Source organism: Mobula birostris, chromosome 13, assembly GCF_030028105.1.
Source record: "Mobula birostris isolate sMobBir1 chromosome 13, sMobBir1.hap1, whole genome shotgun sequence".
NCBI lineage: Eukaryota > Metazoa > Chordata > Chondrichthyes > Myliobatiformes > Myliobatidae > Mobula > Mobula birostris.
This window is the reverse complement of record NC_092382.1, coordinates 88,816,527-88,833,220: the sequence shown is the minus strand read 5'-3', so window position 1 is coordinate 88,833,220 and position 16,694 is coordinate 88,816,527. Positions and strand designations below refer to the sequence as shown.

At 45.3% G+C, this 16,694-nt stretch overlaps 1 long non-coding RNA gene and 1 pseudogene across 1 annotated transcript; both read right to left on the bottom strand.

The window, feature by feature from the left end:
• Positions 1 to 1,854: 1,854 nt before the first annotated feature.
• Positions 1,855 to 16,694, bottom strand: part of LOC140207144 (uncharacterized) — a 50,732-nt pseudogene continuing 35,892 nt past the window's right edge.
• Positions 9,026 to 10,676, bottom strand: LOC140207147 (uncharacterized). The gene is made up of 2 exons (XR_011888512.1): positions 10,569 to 10,676; positions 9,026 to 9,534 (listed from the first exon to the last, which is right to left on the bottom strand). It is a non-coding gene; the product is annotated as an uncharacterized lncRNA (long non-coding RNA).

Below are 16,694 nucleotides of genomic sequence, written 5' to 3'. Positions count from 1 at the left end.
TCTTTTCTTTCTTAATTACTTTTTTAGTTGCCTCTTGTTGGTATAGAAAAGCTTCCCAATCATCTAACTTCCCACCAGTTTTTGCTCTGTTATCTGCCCTCTCTTTGGCTTTTATGTTGGCTTTGCCTTCTCATTAGACGAGGTTGTATGATGTTGTCTTTAGAATAGTTCTTCCTATTTGGGATGTATATATCCCGTGTCTTCAGAATTGCTTCCCATAATTATAACCATTCGTGCTTAGTTGTCATCCCTGCCAGTGTTTTTTTTTTCCCTATCAAATTTGGCCAATTCCTCTCTCATGCCTTTGTAATTGCCCTTATTCCATGGTTATACTGATACATCTCACGTTAGCTTCTCCCCCTCAAATTTCAGGGTGAATTCAAATATATTAAGATCACTTTCCCCTCAGGGTTCTTTTACCTCAAGTGCTCTAATTCGGTTCATTGCACAACACCAAATCCAGAAATGCTGATCCCCAGCTGGGCACAACTGGGAGGTCAGTGACCAGTTGTGTGCCTCAGGGATCTGTTCGGACCCTTACTCTTTGTGATTTTTAGAAGTAACCTGGATGAGGAATTGAAGGGTTGGGTTAGTAAGTTTCCTGATGACTCAAAGGTTGGGGGTGTTGTGGATAGTATGGAGGGCTGTCACAGGTTACTGCGGGACATTGATAGGATGCAAAACTGGACTGAGAAGTGGCAGATGGAGTTCAACCCAGATAAGTGTGAAGTGGTTCATTTTGGTAGGTCAAATATGATGGCAGAATGTAGTATTAATGTAAGACTGCCAGCAGTGTGGAGGATCAGAGGGATCTGGGGGTTTGTGTCCATAAGACACTCAAAGCAGCTGCACAGGTTGACTCTGTGGTTAAGAAGGCATAAGGTGTATTGGCCTTCATCAATCGTGGGATTGAATTTAGGAACCGGGAGGTAATGTTGCAGATAAATAGGACCCAGGTCAGACCCCACTTGGAGTACTGTGCTCAGTTCTGGTCTCCCTACGACAGAAAGGATATGGAAACCATAGAAAGGGTGCAGATGAGATTTACAAAGATGTTGCATGGATTGGGGGAGCATGCCTTATGAAAACAGGTTGATTGAACTCGGCCTTTTCTCCTTGTAGAGATGGAGGATGAGAGGAAAACTGATAGAGGTGTATAAGATGATGAGAGGCATTGATCGTGTAGATAGTCAGAGGCTTTTTCCCAGGGTTGAAATGGCTGCCACAAGATGGCACATGTTTAAGATGCTTGGGGGCAGATACAGAGGAGGTGTTAGCGGTAAGTTCTTACTCAGAGAGTGGTGTGTGAGTGGAATGGGCTGCCAGTGACGGTGGTGGAGGCCGATACGATAGGGTCTTTTAAGAGAATTTTAGATAGTTACACGGAGCTTGGAAAAATAGAGGGCTATGGGTAACCCTAGTAATTTCTAAGGTAGGAACATGTTCAGCACAACTTTGTGGGCTGAAGGGCCTGTATTGTGCTGCAGGTTTTCAATGTTTCTATGTTAACCCTTTAGAAGCAGGGAAAATGACCCAGAATATGGAAATGAGCCATGAATAAGGAGGTTAATTACCAATGTCATTCTTCCTCAGCCCAAAGATTTGAGGGGAGAAGAACATGACAAATAGATTTGCAGTCAACTTGACTTCTTTAGTCTGCAGAAAGTTCAAGGGGAACCCACAGGTTGGTGACTGTTTGGAACCCATCTCACAGGGAGAGCGAGAGGGGAACAACAGGGGAGGATTGAAAAGGACCGTTGTGGAACTGAATCACTGGCAGGGTCCAGCCGGCCTGAGATGAATCTCTACTGTACACTAGTTGTGTTATAAATTCACTAAGTACCGGAGACAGAGTTTAAAATAGAACTGATTTATTTGTCCCAGATCCAGAATATTAAACTCCAGTCCCATTAAAGGTGAATATGCAGCAGAAGAAACTCCTCCCATGTCCAGTGACCAGGGTGCAGAACTGGGTGTGCTGAGCAGCAGCAATAATTGCAGAGTTCAGCGCCGACAGTCACTCTCAAAATTGCATTCAGCAACGGTGATGGACAAATATCCAGCATGCAGTTAATTGAAACTTTCTCCCCAGTGTGAACCTGGTAGTGTGTCACAAGGTTAGATGACTCAGTGAATCCCTTCCCAAATTCACAGCAGGTGAACGGCCTCTACCCAGTGTGAACTCAATGATGCACACTTGATTGAGAAGGCTGAGAGAAACTCTTGCCAATGTCTGAACTGGTGAACAGCCTCGAACCGGTGTGAACTCGCTGGTGTCTCTGTAGATGAGATGACCACATGAATCCTTTTCCACATTCACAGCAGGTGAATGGCCTCTCCCTTGTGAACTGACTGGTTCGCCAGTAGTTGGGATAAGTGAGTGAATCCCTTCCCACATTCTGAGCAGGTGAACGGCTTCTCCCCAGTGTGAACTCGCTGATGACTCAGTAGATTGGATGACTGAGTGAATCTCTTCCCTCATTCTGAGCAAGTGAACGGCTTCTCCCCAGTGTGAACTCGCTGATGACTCTGTAGGTGGGATGACTGAGTGAATCTCTTCCCACAGACTGAGCAGGTGAACGGCTTCTCCCCAGTGTGAACTCGCTGGTGACTCAGTAGGTGGGATAACTGCGTGAATCCTTTCCCACATTCTGAGCAGGTGAACGGCTTCTCCCCAGTGTGAGCTCGCTGATGACTCAGTAGATTGGATGACTGAGTGAATCTCTTCCCTCATTCTGAGCAAGTGAACGGCTTCTCCCCAGTGTGAACTCGCTGATGACTCTGTAGGTGGGATGACTGAGTGAATCTCTTCCCACAGACTGAGCAGGTGAACGGCTTCTCCCCAGTGTGAACTCGCTGGTGACTCAGTAGGTGGGATAACTGCGTGAATCCTTTCCCACATTCTGAGCAGGTGAACGGCTTCTCCCCAGTGTGAGCTCGCTGATGACTCAGTAGGTTGGATGACTGAGTGAAACCCTTCCCACAGACTGAGCAGGTGAACGGCTTCTCCCCAGTGTGAAAACGCTGGTGTCTCTGTAGGGTGGATGACTGAGTGAATGTCTTCCCACATTCTGAGCAGGTGAATGGCTTCTCCCCAGTGTGAACTCGCTGGTGTCTCTGTAGGGTGGATGACTGAGTGAATCTCTTCCCGCAGTCTGAGCAGTTGAACGGCCTCTCCCCAGTGTGAACTCGCTGGTGTACCAGAAGGTCGGACGACTGAATGAATCCTTTCCCACAGTCTGAGCAGGTGAATGGCCTCTCCCTAGTGTGAACTCGCTGATGTTCCTTCAGGTTAGATGAGCAAGTGAATCCCTTCCCACACACTGAGCAGATGAACGGCCGTTCTCCAGTGTGAAATCGCTGATGTACCTTCAATTTAGATGAGTAAGTGAATCCCTTCCCACAGTCCGAGCAGGTGAATGGCCTCTCCCTGGTGCAAACTCGCTGGTGAGCCATTAGGTCAGATAACCAAGTGAATCCTTCCCCACAAATTCAGCAGATGACCAGCCTCTGCCCAGTGAGAACTGACTGGTGTGTCCACAGGTGGAATGACCAGCTAAATTCCTTCTCACACACAGAACAGATTAATGGCCTTGTCCCAGTGTGAACTTGCTGATGTACCTTCAGTTGAGATGACCGAGTGAATCCAGTCCCACTGTCTGAGTGGGAAGGATGATCGAGTGAATCTTTTGCTCCACTTCTTAAATATTTGGACAGAGACAGCAAAACTGGCGTGTTGTTCTCGAGATTCCCGTAGACAAATTCCTTGTCATTTTTCACCTATAAAAAGATTTACAAAATCCATCAATGGGTGAAGGACAACATTTCAGATGAGATCACTTGAGTTGCCAAGGTGTGATCTGACATCACACTGTTACAGTGAAGTTCAACCCTTCCTGTCTCATAAGAATGGAGCATTTCTGACGTCTCCAATCTGTGACCTGGCTCAGTTTGACTCTCTCCATTGGTATTATTCCATGTTCCTGCTGAGCAGCATGGGTGCCTGTCCCCACAGTAACTGAAACACTCTCACACAAATAGCCGGCAGTGTACTCCACACACCCACCACTCTCTGTGTAAAAAACTTACCCTGACATCCCCTCGGTATCTATTTCCAAGCACCTTAAAACTATGCCCCCTTGTGTTAGCCATTTCAGCCCTGGGAAAAACCTCTGGCTATCCACACGATCAATGCCCCTCATCATCTTATACATCTAAAAAAAGGCTCTAAACATAAACAAGGAAATTACACATTACTTTGAGGATATGTGAACAGTATACAAAATTATGAGTGTTTAGATAGGGTAAATGCAAGCAGCTTTTCCGACTGAAGTTGGGTGGAACGACAACCAGAGGTCATCGGTAAGTGGGGAAGGTGAAAATTTAACGGGAACATGTGGAAAAGCTCTTTATTGAAATGATCATGAAATGGAATGAGATGCCAGCACAAGTGGTGAATATGAGCTCAGTTTCACCATTAAGAGAAGTTCGATAGGTACCTGGATGGTAGGGGTATGGAGGGCGATGGTCCCGGTGCAGGTACTTGCATTAGACAGCTTAAATGTTTTTTCAGCATTGACTCGATGGGCCAAATATCCTGTTTCCATACTGAACTTCCCCCATGTTTCTATGACAGAGAAGCTGGCCAGACTTGTTTGGAAGGGAAAGATAGGAGTGACAGTGGAGCAGCAATGGCTGGAGTTTCTGGGAGCAATTCAGGAGCTGAGTGATCGATACATCCCAAAGAAGTGGAAGAATTCAAAAGGCAGGAGGACACAACCGTGGCTGAAATAAGAAGTCAAAGCCAATATAAAAGATGAAAGAGCAAAAAGTGTTGGGAAGCTTTTAGAAACCAACAGAAGATGACAAAAAAAAAGTCACACGAGCTCAGGACGTGGAATTATGATATTGTAGTCATTAATGTGTCTTGGAAGCACCCAACAGTCTGAGGAATTTTAGAGGAACAAAATGTCCCAGGCCTGAATATCTCTTGAAAACCAAGGTTCCCTGCACCAGTTACCTTTCACCTTTTATTTTGACAGGCTCATACAAACTCTACACACTCAAAATTTCACTTGTGAAGGCCTCCCTCTTACAAGGTACTTCTTTGCCAGAAAACAGCCTGTCCCAAACCACACTTGTCAGATCCTTTCTGATGCCATGACAATTTACCTTTTCCCAATTTGGAATCTCAACCCATGGTCCTGACCTCTCTTTTTCCATATCTACTTTGAATCTCATGGCATTATGATCACTAATTTCTGTCACTAGCCCTGGATCATTTCCTAACAGCTTATTGCACACTTCTACATCGGGAATTCTACGTACTGATTAAGGGCACATTTGACAAACTCTACCCCATCTAGTCCTTTTACAGTATGGGAGTCCCAGTCAAAATATGGAAAGTTAAAATAACTTACCGAATCAACCTTTGTTTCTTGGCATGGTCTGTGATCTCTCTACAAATTTGTTCCTCTAAATCTCTCAGACTGTTGGGTGCAAGTAAGTCCCAATAATTCTCTGTCCTGAGCTCATCTGGCTTTCCTATGATGCTTCTTGCATTGTGATATAAACAGCTCAGCACATTCATCACACCATGCTCAACCATTTGATTGCTGACTCTTTCTGAGGTCTGAACAACATCTGACTAGTGTCAAGAAAACAAACTCTCCCTCATTGTCACAAGAACAAAGGAGCTGATTGTGGACGACAGAAGGAATGGAGACAGGCTAACCCCTATTGACATCAATGGATCTGGGGTTCAGAGGGTGAACAGCTTTAGGTTCCTTGGCATAAACATCACCAAGGATCTCACATGGTCTGTACATACCGGCTGTGTTGTGAAAAGAGCACAACAGCACCTCTTTCACCTCAGACAGCTGAAGAAGTTTGGGATGGGGCCCCAAATCCTAAGAACTTTCTATAGGGACACAATTGAGAGCATCCTGACTGGCTGCATCACTGCCTGGTCTGGGAACTGTACTTTCCTTAATTGCAGGAACCTGCAGAGAGTGGTGCGGACAGCCCAGCACATCTGTAGATGTGAACTTCCCACTATTCAGGACATTTACAGAGACAGGTGTGTAAAAAGGGCCCAAAGGATATTGGGGACACAATTCACCACAAACACAAACTGTTCCTGCTGCTACCATCCAGGAAACGGTACCACAGCAAAAGGACCAACAGGCTCCGGGACATCATCTTCCACCAGGCCATCAGACTGATTAATTGATTTCTCTGTTATATTGACTGTCCTATGTACAAACTATTTATTATAAATTACTATTAATTACACATTGCACATTTAGATGGAGACATAACATAAAGATTTCCACTCCTCATGTATAGGAAGGATATATGTGATAAAGTCAATTCAATTTACCCTCCCCTCTATTTGTTCTCTAATTCTGGCTCCCATCCCCCCTGCAAATTATGTTAACCACATCACCCCCTCCCCCCACAGTAGCTCTAGCAAGCCTTACCACCAGGATATCCGTCCCCTCTTGTTCTGTTCCCCTAACTAACGAATCCCTTATCACCCCTTTGACTTTCCTCTGCCAGGTAATCCCCCCAGCAGTTTCCAAAGTGGTCCAATTATAGTTGTGGGGGATGACCACAAGAGTACTCTGCGATGGCTATTTAACCTCATTCCCCTTCCTGACTCTCACCCAGTCTCCTGTGTCCTGCACCTTGGGTGCAATTCACCTCTCCTCATGTCATATTTATCACCGACACCTGGATGATCAGGAATTCATTCATTTCAAGATCCAACTCCTTAAAGTGCAGGGTTACAAGCTGCAGCTGGATGCACATCTTGTAGGTGAGGGCATCAGGAACACTGGAGGTCTCCCCACCTTCCCACCAATGTCCCCTCTAATTATCAATGTCCAGTGTGCACATAAATCTTGTACTGTGCTTTTTTCACCCAGTGACAATATGTGCACACTGAATTTTATATAGAGAGGTATTCATTTTAGCAGCTAGCAAATCACTGTCGATAGGAACTTTAATCTCCTCTGGGTTTGATTGAGTTCAATCTGCACTCTCACACAACCTATGCAGCAGGCCTGTAATGGGTAATGAAGGATTTTCTTACCAGAGCTTTTGCACATTGTCCATACGTGGTTTGCTTGCTAAATTACACTTAAAAAAGTCAGATTTCCAAATATCACTCCACTTCTTCCCAGCTGCAAATTCTCCAGCAACTTTTGCATCACCGCAATACACACAGGTAACACCAGTTTCTGTATTGTACATAAATATTTCCCCTGAACCCTCCCCCAAATGACTGACGGTGGTGAACTCATTGATGGCAATGCCAATGAATATAAAGGGAAGAACAGTAGTCTGTCTCGTTGGAGTCTGGCACATTTGTGATGTGAAAACTATTTGTTGCCCAGGACGAAGGTGTTTGATATCATTATCTTCACAGAGTGAATGGGTCAAGTCATAGTCATACTTTATTGATCCCTGGGGAAATTTTTTTTTGTTACAGTTGCACCATAAATAATAAATAGTAATAGAACCGTAAATAGTTAAATAGTAATATGTAAATTACACCAGTAAATTATGAAATAAGTCCAGGACCAGCCTATTGGCTCAGGGTGTCTGACCCTCCAAGGGAGGAGTTGTAAAGTTTGATGGCCACAGGCAGGAATGACTTCCTATGACGCTCTGTGTTGCATCTCGGTGGAATGAGTCTCTGGCGGAATATACTCCTGTGCCCACCCAGTACATTATGTAGTGGATGGGAGACATTAACCAAGATGGCATGCAAGTTAGACAGCATCCTCTCTTCAGACACCACCGTGAGAGAGTCCAGTTCCATCCCCACAACATCACTGGCCTTACGAATGAGTTTGTTGATTCTGCTGGTGTCTGCTACCCTCAGCCTGCTGCCCCAGCACACAACAGCAAACATGATAGCACTGGCCACCACAGACTCATAGAACATCCTCAGCATCATCTAGCAGATGTTAAAGGACCTTAGTCTCCTCAGGAAATAGAGACGGCTCTGACCCTTCTTGTAGACAGCCTCAGTGTTCTTTGACCAGTCCAGTTTATTGTCAATTCTTATCCCCAGGTATTTGTAATCCTCCACCATGTCCACACTGACCCCCTGGATGGACACAGGGGTCACTGGTACCTTAGCTCTCCTCAGGTCTACCACCAGCTCCTTAGTCTTTTTCACTTTAAGCTGCAGATAATTCTGCTCACACCATGTGACAAAGTTTCCTACCGTAGCCCTGTACTCAGCCTCATCTCCCTTGCTGATGCATCCAACTATGGAAGAGTCATCCGAAAACTTCTGAAGATCTTCTCACGGGTAGAAAGATCCAGAACAAGAGGAGGTAGAACAAGTAACACACACAAAATGCTGGAGGAACTCAGCAGGCCAGGCAGCATCTATGGAAAAGTGTACTATTGCTGAATTCCGGCATTTTGTGTGTGTTGCTTGGATTTCCAACATCTACAGATTTTCTCTTGTTTGTCATTGGAGGCAGAACAAAGGTGATTTTCTCAACTGCTGATGTAAAAGATTTTGTTCCCTTTCTCCGAGTTCCCAATCCTTGCATTTAGACAGCTGGAGCTCAGCTCTGTCTGAGAGATCCATCGGTTCCCACTCCCTCATCAGCCGGAAGCTCCCCGGGGCCCGTGCAGGGATCGTGGGGCTGAGAGAGGGGGAAGAGAACAGGACTGTCCCGGGAGCGCGGGTCACTGCAATTGCCCCTCAGTCGATAGTGAAAACGGTCTCACGGAGAAACACTTACCACAGCGATATCCGAGGCCTTTTGTGTGCTGCGCATGCGCGATATTCGGGAGCGGCCGCAACCCTGACGCCTGCGCATTCGATCGGTGCTTCAGCGACAGCGAGAATTGTAACGCAGAGCTTTCAGGTTAATCACGGAGCCATTGAAAGTTTCTGCAAGCACCGGTTCAAGCACATACCTCAGTGTTTTTTTGTGTAGAAAACTCAGCACCTCTTTTAACGCAGAAAGCAGCTCTAATAAAACAATACACTTAATATCAGCAAACTTCCCGCGTGTTTAATGCCAAAGTAGAACGTTCTTACAATTGCAGATATAAAACACAAGAGATTCTGCTGTTGCTGGAGATGTAGACACATACACATAAAATGCTGGAGGAACTCTGCAGTTCAGGCAGTAACTAAGCAGAGGAGTACACAGCCAATGCATGCTGAAGGGGCTCGGCCTACACGTTGTCTACTTATTCCTCTCCATATTCGCGGCCTGATCTGTTGATTTCCACCGGTATTTTGCAGAAATTAAACACTTTTTTTTTCGATCAACCAGTTTCCAAATGTTTCTGATCTTTCATTTTCAGCCACATCCTGCTGGTCTGATTCCTCTTCCTCCTCCTCATAAACTCTAGGCCCCATCTCTTTTTGGAGTCCCAAAGCCCTGACTCAGGCTGGCAACTCTTTGGTTTCTGACTCTGCTCCATCGAAGATCACTAGTCTGCTGTATGACTTTAGTGGCGCATTGCAACAACCCAGCTGTCTGAGGCACAGTCCTTTAAAATGACCGAAAACATTGAAAAGAGTGGGGAAGAAGCAGTTTAACCACCTTAGTCCAGAGCCCTGAAGAACGTTAAAACCACAGTGAGCTCATCGTCTTATTCAGCCTGAAGAAAATCATGCAGGTGTATAGGATGATGAGAGGCATTGGTCGTGTGGATAGCCAGAGGCTTTTTCCCAGGGCTGAAACGCCGAACACGAGGAGGAATAGGTTTAAGCTGCTTGGTAGTCGGTACAGAAGAGATGTCAGAGCTAAGTGTTTTAAACAAAGTGTGGTGTGTGTGTGTGTGAAATGCACTGCCAGCGATGGTGGTAGAGGCGGATACAATAGGGTCTTTTAAGAGACTCTTAGATAGGTACATGGAGATTAGGAAAATAGAGGGCTATGTGGTAGGGTAATTCTAGACAGTTTCTAGAGTAAGTTACATGGTCAGCACAACATTGTGGGTCAAAGGGTCTGTAATGTGCTGTAGATTTCTATGATTCTATGAAATTCAAGGGAAATCTCCTGTCCCGCGGAGTGGTGACTAGTTACAACCTGTCATCACAGGGAGAGTGAGAGGGGAGCGGCAGGGATAGATTTTGATATACTGATATGGAACAGAAACATGGGCAGGGACCAGATGGGCCGAGTGGCCTCTCTAGTGGACATTGTGAGTGTGGTAGAGACAGTAAGTATTTGAGACACGGGATTTGATACAGAACTGATTTATCTTTCACAGATCCACAATATTAAACACCAGTCTAGTTTAAGGCTAACATCAGCAGAACGGACTCCTCCAATGCTCAGTGACCATGGTTCAGTCCTGGGCGCGATGAGCAGCCGCAAGAACTGCAGAATCTGACAGTAACAGTTCCTCATGAACCTGCAACTACCCTCAATCGCCGCGATGGTTAAACATTTAACACAGAGCTGATTTGAACTTCCTCCCTGATGTGAAGTTGCTGGTGTTGCAGCAGTTGGGATGGTTTAGTAAAACTCTTTGCTCACTCCGGACAGAAATGTGGCCTCTATTTATTGTGAACTCACCGGAGCATCACAAGGTGGGTTAACTGAATGAGTCTCTTCGCACACACGGAGCAGGTGAACGGCCGCTTCCCAGTGCGAAGCTGTTGGTGTATCTGCGATGGCCGACTGAATCCCTTCCAAAATGAGAGCCAGTGAATGACGTCACACTGCTATCAACGTCATGGCAATGTATCCAATCAGATCACGGACATGGGCACGTGATCGGGGTCTCCTTGTAGCGAGTGGGGCGCTGTCTTCTCCAGCATCTCCGCCTCCACATTCAAGGATCGGCGGCATTCAAGCGCTGGTGAACTGGCAGATACAGCGGAACTAACGGGCTGTAGTGTTTGTGATTCCCATACACAAATCCTTTGACTTTTCTGCACTGTTAAAAGTTTATAAAGCACGTCAGTGGGTGAAGGACAACATTTCAACTCAGATCATTTTAGTCTCCATGGTTAATTCTGATAAAAATACTGTCACCGCTCAAAACAAATTGGAGGAACAAGAAACACACACAAAAAATGCTAGTGGAACGCAGCAGGCCAGACAGCATCTGTAGGAAGAGGTACAGTCGACGTTTCGGGCCAAGACCCTTCGTCAGGACTAACTGAAAGAAGAGATAGTAGGAGATTTGAAAGTGGGAAAGGGGATGGGGAGATCCGAAAAGACAGGAGAAGACAGGAGGGGAGGGGTGGATCAAAGGGCTGGAAAGTTAATTGGCAAAAGAGTTACGAGGCTGGAAAAGGGAGAGGATCAGGGGACGGGTGGCCTGGGGAGAAAGAAGGTGGGAGGGGAGCCCGGAGGGTGGAGAGCAGGCAAGGAGTTATGGTGAGAAGGACAGAGGGAGAAAAAAGAGAGCGAGAAAAAAAGGGAAAATAAAAACATATTAAATAAATAAATAAGCGATGGGGTCTAAATGGGAGGAGAGTCATTAACGGAAGTTAGAGAAGTCAATATTCATGCCATCAGGTTGGAGGCTACCCAGACGGAATTTAAGGTGTTGTTCCTCCAACTTGAGTGTGGCTTCATCTTTACAGTAGAGGAGGCCGTGGATAGACATATCAGAATGGGAATGGGACGCGGATTTAAAATGTGTGGCCACTGGAATACAAGACCCTCCTTGGGCCTGCAGGATGCCCCAGTCGATGTTTTAGGGACTGGCGCTCGGAGTCCAGTTGTTCCCAAACTGTGTCAACAATTTGGCTGAGGGACCAAATCAACATTCCCCAGTCTGTTATTAACAAAAAAAAATACATTTACATCCTGTAAATGACACCGGCTATATATTAGACCCCGAGAGTTTCGGGAGTTCGGAAAAATTAAATCAGGTTGTCTGTGGGTTTTTGTTTCCCGGGGTTTGTTTCCACGCCCTGATATCGATGGAGTGAAGCGGGAGTTCAGAGCCGACACAGCGGGGTCCGATACCGGTCAGACGGGGTAAGTTACAGGCGACACTCTGATCAGGAACAACCAGCACCGGAGCATTTAGAGTAACGCCGCAGTAATTCGGAGCAAGTCAGGGAGAATATTAAATAAAACCAACACGGGAACTTTCTGATCCGATCCCCTGACAGAGTGTGAAGGAGACGCGGCGAAGAGTAGTTGCAGAATTTAAAATAAGCGAGCCGAGCCGGCCCGTGTGGGCGGAAGCCGAGGAGGAGATCGATACCTGCGAACGGGGGAAGTAAATCTGCAACGAGCTTTGGAAACTGTCCGTGGACAAAGTCGGAGACAGCGGGGCTGAGCGGTACCGGACAGTGTGAACAGATGTGACCGGATCGCGGGAATCACTGTCGCTGAGAAAGTTGCCGAGGCTTTCTCGGCCTTGCATATCAGTCAGAAACCTGATGGACAGAGATTTACACTGATTTTCCAAAGCGTTCCCGGCCTCCTTCCCAAACCCTGCCCTCCGTGCAGCGCCCCGGACCGGTACGTTTCTCCCGGCGATCCCCGCCTTCCGCGTTTTAAACCTCCGGGAATCAGCTACTCTCCGTTTCCAGCATCTCCCTGTCCCGAGACCCACGGAGCGGACAGACAGCAACTCACTCGCTCTCTCTGTCGTTTCCCAGTGAATTTAGTGGCGACGGTGATCCTGTCCCGGGGAAAGTGCGGCCTCTCCACCCGCACCACTCGCTACCTGCTGGCCACGGCAGCGGCGGATCTACTGACCATCGTGTTTGCGGTGATATTGTGGCAGGTCGGTTATTATTACTTCCCCGGGACTTTCCTGGACATCACCCCCGTGTGCAGTGTGATCTCTGCCCCGGGAGAGGCAGCCACAGACTGTTCTGTCTGGTTCACCGTCACTTTTACTTTTGATCGGTTTGTCGCCATTTGTTGTCAGAAGTGGAACATAAAATATTGCACCGGGAAAACTGCGGCTGTGGTTCTGACAACAACCGGGGTTGTGTTGTGTTTGAACAATGTGCACTACTTCTTTACGTTGCAACTTGTGAAAGTGATTGACAATATACTCTGGGACTGCATTCCAAAGTCGGGCTACTACACGGACCCCGGGTGGGTGGGATATGACCGCTTTCTACCGTCCTAACGCCATTATTCCCGTTCGTGTTAATATTACTATTCAACGCTCTGACAGTCAGACACATTTTAGTGACTAGTCGCGTCCGTAAGGGTCTGAGGGGTCAGAGCAAGGCGGAGAACCGCAGTGACCCGGAGATGGAGAGCAGGAGGAGGTCTGTGATCTTACTTCTCACCATCTCCGGAAGCTTCATCATCCTGTGGTCGGTGAGTGTTGCCGAGTTGCTTTATAACAACATCGCCGGACTGGATCAAAATAATTACAACGATTCTGAATACATGTTTCAACACACCGGAGACATGCTGATGATATTAAGTTGTTGCACAAACACGTTTATTTATGGGGTAACTCAGTCCAAGTTCAGAGAGCAGTTCATCAGCGCAGTGAAATATCCCCTCGAGTCAATTATTCAACTAATTAACAGATAACATATCTAAGCTCTTCTCGGTGGCGGTCGCAATGTTTTCGATCTTGACTCTACAGAACCAATGATCATCGGAGGAATTGGCAGCGGGGAGAGTAAATCTGGTTTAGAGTCGAAGAGAAACACAGCACAGGAACAGACTCTCCGACACCCGCACCCCGCCACCTCCTCTCCTACCGATTATTAAACTCATCCTACCTTTTATTTTCAGTTTTTCACCATATTCCCGCGCTCGTCACCGCCAGACCCTCTTCGGTCTGAGAAGGCAGGACAAATTTTGGAGACATTCAAGACCAAATCGGCAAAAAATGCAACTAACACACATCAAAGTTGCTGGTAAACGCAGCGGGCCAGGCAGCATCTCTAGGAAGAGGTACAGTCGACGTTTCCGGCCGAGATCCTTCGTCAGGAGTCCGTTAGTCCTGACGAAGAAACGCTGCCTGGCCTGCTGCGTTCACCAGCAACTTTTATGTGTATTGCTTGAAATTCCAGCATCTGCATATTTCCTTGTGTTTGCGTTTTTAAAAAATGCAACTCATTTGTTACTTTAATTTTTTGCATTAGAATGAAATGGAAAAAAGAAAGTCAACACAAACTTACAGTAAAGCGTGCACTTGTCCGTTGCATTAGACAACGATGTTACGGAGAAATGTTTAACACCACAGCGCTCATGCGTGATTGCGCAAATTGTTACGGAAATCTCCGGTGCCTACTCTGCTTCAAGGAAAATAATGACATCTCACTTCCTGATTTCTAATAAATATCCATCCGATCAGATTGAATGTTGATTCTCCTCTGCGTTCACTCCAGTAGAATCTCGTGTTTATTACTGTTTTCATTTTTTATCTCAGCTAAAACTGATAAAAATTGCGGTATGGACACAGGCAGGCACACTGATTTCTCAATCGCTTGGAACTTTTGGACTATTCTGGTGCTTTTTAGTATTGTGCCTTTCTGGAGATTTGCATAAGTATTGCCGTGCGGGTCGAAATGCTTAGAGCTATTCTGTAGTGATTTTGGGAAGATACCGGTCGTATGTATTACAACGGGACAATGAATACTCTGTTCATGTACCATAGTCGTTCATTTCCCTCTTGTCAGCATAATTGTTATTGCATATTTATCCTGTAATATTATATTCGGGTGGGTACCAGGTATTATCCCATCACTAATAATGGATCGGTGGTAATATAATTGTGGGATCCTGACATTAAAACTGGATCAGGATTGTATTTATAATAATGTATGGTATGTTTCGTGATTTGTATTTATAATAATGTATGGTATGTTTCGTGATTTGTATTTATAATAATGTATGGTATGTTTCGTGATTTGTATTTATAATAATGTATGGTATGTTTCGTGATTTGTATTTATAATAATGTATAGTATGTTTCGTGATTTTGTATCTTAAAGCAAGAATTTGGTGAAAGATGTTTGTCACCTGATGGTGCCTGTGTAAGTAATCGGATTGAATCAGATTGTTACAGTAATTGTGGGATTTTTTTTTCTGCTTTCACATGGCATATTCTGCTTTTATCGTCTTGAATTTGTTAGCCTTTTATTGCGCATTTTTGACGTTTTTGTCTTAACCACCTGGACCTAAATTGCCACAAGGAAACATTCAGATTCTGGGAAGACGTCTCCAACTTTGAGCCTGTCTTTGGACGCTTTCTCGTTGACAGCTAGTCTGCAAAGATCGTGGGGATCTCAAACATGGACGGTTATGCTTACCCATTGGCTAACTCTTTCTTCCCACTTTCAAATCTCTTACTAGCTGTTCCTTCAGATAGTCCTGACGAAGTGTCTCGGCCCGAAACATCGACTGTACCTCTTCCTAGAGATGCTGCCTGGCCTGCTGCGTTCACCAGCAACTTTGATGTGTGTTGCTCTTTCTTCCAGGGCAGTTTTTGCCGACCCAACGCTCACGTACTTGCCAACGCCCTCCTGAAGCTCTTCTTACTTGCCATATTGGCCCCTCTCAGACCGAATGTACTTTCCAGCGCTCCCATCGTGTAAAAACATGGCTACGATATGCTGATATGAGTAAAATTATTCTGCTTTAACTTTTTATTTATCTTTAAACATAGTTTTCACAGTACCTGTGCCCAGCACAGCAGCTGTGGGATGATGATAATGAATGACACCAAAGACTTGCAATTTAATTTTCATAAATTCCACTAAACCAGCATGGCGACCTGTCCTATATGGTGCTCCATCCGTTGCATAAGAAATCATGCTCCTAATCAGTATAATTTAGTCATCAATATACATTTTGAGCTCTCGTAGATTTATTCCACGTTAGTATCTATTTTCAACTATTTACAGTAGACACAAGAGGTACTGCAGATGCTGGAAGTCTTAAGCCATACACACAATGTGCTGGAGGAGCTCAGCAGGTCAGGCAGCATCTATCGATGGGAATCAATGGTTTTGGCCCAGGCATCCGGAATATTAACAGGCAAAGAAAACAGAAAATAGCGCGAGAACGAAAAAAAAAAAACAACTTTTGACAAAATTTACTTCAGGGCATAATAAGATTTCCCAAGCAGATCCCCATGGCATAGTAAATACAACAAAGGCAATAAACACCTTTGTTATACCCATATTAGCGTATTGTTTCAGCAAAATATCTTGGTCCCATTCCAGTCTGGAAACTTCACAAATAAAAATAAGAACTTAAATGACAAATTTAGAAAAGACTATTTACACTCAAACACATTTAGATAAACACTACTGAGAACAGAACGAGAAAGAGCTATAACAGACATTTTTAAAAAAAATCACCCAACTATCTGATAATATTTCTAAAGTATATATTTTCATACAAAATAAACAGGATTCAGCAATCTATGCAGGTATATACAATTCTGATAAGAAATACAGACCAGAAAACTTAAATGAGAGGCCAACTCAGAAAAATGAATCATCACTATGGAAGAAAGCATTAACCAGTGGAATGTGTGTGACCCTCCATGGGGGACATCCCAATGATCTGAGCAGACTAGCTGGTGACAGGGAAGCATTGAGAGCCCGACTCAGAGTTGAATACCTCTTCCCAGAAACAGGGGTTCCTTGGGGAAATACAGGACAAGGTAGTTAACATTTTAAAATATAAAAAATTTCTTCAGCTGTCCATCGATTTTCGATGATGACTGATGCATGGACAAGGTTGTAT